Here is a 3,398-nt window from a genome sequence, read left to right as displayed (position 1 = left end):
GATTTACCATGTAATTACTCTGATGTTACACAGCAGCGGCCAGTAAGTTAGGCTTTACATATAAATTGTGGTTGGTGTCCAGAATGTTACACTTTATATTAAGTGGACAGTTCCTGAGGAGTTACCATGTAAGTGCGCTGGTATTACAGTGGTGCACCAACTCCACCAACTTGAGATCCAACTCTTCCCACTTTACATATCCATAATCCTACCCATCTCCACGCCCTGGATTTACTCTTATACGTATTGTTGTTACAAAATGTGGTTATATATTTCCTGTTACACGAGTACTTAGTGAAGTGAAAAAAAGTGTTGCTACCAAAGTCCCGTTACATATTTGTACTTACACAAACCATTCTGAGTGTTGTTACATGTGTGTAGTTACAGAAATATTACAGCTCTAGATACTATGTACCAATGTGTACTTACACTGTGGTTACATACTACGTACACATCTAGTTGCTATGTAAGTACACAGGTATTAGGGCCACTTAATATAAAGTGGGACCCTTTATTTTAGGTCACACATGTTACATGTACTTACTATTACAATAACAATAAATTCTGCATAATTACATGCAAGTAACCCTAAGACAAATCCTAATCCTAACACTAAACATATAGCAAGTACATGTAGTTAATTAATATTACTCGGTACTTAAATGTATAGTTACACTGTAACAAGGACACCTTGAAATAAAGTCTAACCATATTTTCTATCCACTAGTCTGAAAGAAAACATGGAAGCAAAATTGACCAGTAAATGAAAAAAAAAAACTATTATTCTATTACTATTATTATTAGTTATTCCTGTAACGTCTTGCCTTAAAACATTATTTTAAAATATCACAATAATCACAGTGTGACTACTGTGTTTCAGGTTGTCCTGAAGGTGACTTTGTCTAATTGTTTGCAATTTTATGTTTGCTTTTTGTAATGTATATTACACAGTACGAGTAAGGCGACAGGTATTGAGACTGAAGGTGAAAGCAGGTGATAATGTCACTGATCAAGTGACTGCAGACGCTGTGTTGAAGGAGGTGAGCCATAATTATCACCACACCTATAATCTATAGCACTGTTTTGTTTTCTTGCTACGGTGCTTCCAGGTTCTTTGGTGTCTGTATTTGTGAAATCATTTCTAAATTAACCTATGTATTCTGTTCCCTTCTTTGCAATGTTTTTCTATGACCCAGTAGACAGATTAAAGCTTTATAACCTTGTACTCATACATCAGTTCTGTCTGACACTGGTCTGTCTTCAGGTCCAGAAGAAACTGCGAGAGCAGGGAATGGCAGCGGATGTGAAGTTCTCATGGCAGAAGCAGCCGAATGGAATGGTGTTCCAAAAATTAAACAAGCAACATTATAGATCGGGGTGTTGACCATTATAGATGGACTAAAGGGGAAGATGATATTCATTAACTAACTAAAACAAAGTAACATTTTTAATTACATTATATCTGAAAAAACATGTTTTAATCACTTACTAGAATCCTTTAATTGCATTTATTATAGTTAATTATACTGTAGTTATTATAGTAATGAAAGCTATTATAGTTCATTGTAGATAAATTACACAAAAAAAATGTTTAATCACAATCATGAATTGCCTTTATTTTTATTTTGTACTGTTCTCTGAGGTCCACTTATAATGTTATCAAGATTTTTAAATAAAAAAAACATCATAATTTAGAAGTAATATGATATTTTCTGTACTGTTTTAACCCCCCTCATCAGAATGCTCTGTTTGAATAGGTGTAGACTCGGAAGTAAACGCCCACTGCTGTGATTGGCTAACAGTTGTGGATGTTTGACAGTCCACGTCCTTCACAGATGCTCGCTGCTGTGATTTAGGTTAAAAATGCAGAAATACTCAGTGCATATCAAACGATGTGTAATAACAGACAAAACAATAGTGATCATGTAATAAAACAGTTACTCACACTTGTCTGTTGCAACATTACTGTCGGATCCAATATATAAACAGGCTGTGATGTAGAATCGGTGGGTGGGGTAAAATTGGAAAGTACATCTGTGAAACACAAATTTCTCTAACGACCCCCTGTAAAACTAGTCGTGTCCAAATAGAGCTTATGCGCGAATTGATGGGCGGGGCTAAACAGGCAGTGCTGTAGAATCGGTGGGCGGGGCTAAACAGGCAATGCTGTAGAATCAGTGGGTGAGGCTAAACAGGCAGTGCTGTAGAATCAGTGGGTGGGGCTAAACAGGCAGTGCTGTAGAATCAGTGGGTGGGGCTAAACAGGCAGTGCTGTAGAATTGGTGGGGATAAACATGCAGTGATGTAGAAGCAGGCGTTGATCTTCTTCTGCGGAGGCGGTGCTTATCCACACTATTACATCATAGAGTAGAACATTCCACAAGCTGTTGTTTTGGCAGACTGTTATCAGTATACGCTGTTTTTAGACTAATGACAAAGTTTTAAGTTGTGAAACTTACAGGATGTTTTTATAGTACAATGACCTCTTATATGTCAAAAGATCAAGGGTATTTTGTTTTCTCAGTTCATGACCCCTTTAAGATGCTGTGTCAAGATACTAAGTTCATAGATTTGCCCGTCTTTAATTGAATGCAAGAATGCCACGTTCTGTGTGGATCTGCGCCTCAATAGGAGCTCTAAATATGTGTACTAAATTTACCTGATGGAGGCACGAGCCTGATTAGACACATTATTACAGTTATGTGGGCTGTGTCACACTTCTCGGGGGGCAAGGAGCGAGGAAACACGGCGATAACTTCAATTCACAGTCTTTAATGATCACATGGGGAACGTAGGAGACACAGGAACACACGGAATGACGTTTGAGGACCGACCAACACTCACTGAAAGGACAACGTCCACTATGGTTTCGGACACCACTAAAAATGGCTGTTCCCTCAAATAATGCCCTATTTAAGGGTATATGGGGCGATTTCGGACACAGCCTGGGGCTTTTAAACACTGGGTGATTGGGAAAACACAGGTGCAAGGAATGACTAATTAAAGGGAACACGGCACACCTGGGGAGGGAAAACACAACACAAAGAGTCCAAGGGCGTGACAGGCTGAAGCTCTGTTTGGTATTTTTTCTTTATGATGTAAAGAGCTGAAAATTGATTCACAGTACATTGTCTACAAAGAATATTTTTTTTTCTGTTATTTCTGTTATTATATCATTTGACTGGACAGCAAATAACACAGATTATGCTATAAACAAAAAAATAAATAAATGATCTACGCAAATTGTGTTTTAATGATTTAGCAAATTTTTTACATTTTGTCAATTGTCCTTCAGGTGTCACAGTTATGGACTTTTGTGTTTCCTTTTGTTTTGTTTTTCCTGTCTGAGTTCTGTTGACCTAGTTTTCCCTCGTGTCTGATTAGTTATCTCTCTCACC

The sequence above is a fragment of the Sinocyclocheilus anshuiensis genome, unplaced genomic scaffold, assembly GCF_001515605.1.
Source record: "Sinocyclocheilus anshuiensis isolate Anshui unplaced genomic scaffold, SAMN03320099.WGS_v1.1 scaffold1000, whole genome shotgun sequence".
Lineage (NCBI taxonomy): Eukaryota > Metazoa > Chordata > Actinopteri > Cypriniformes > Cyprinidae > Sinocyclocheilus > Sinocyclocheilus anshuiensis.
This window is presented reverse-complemented; position numbering follows the sequence as displayed.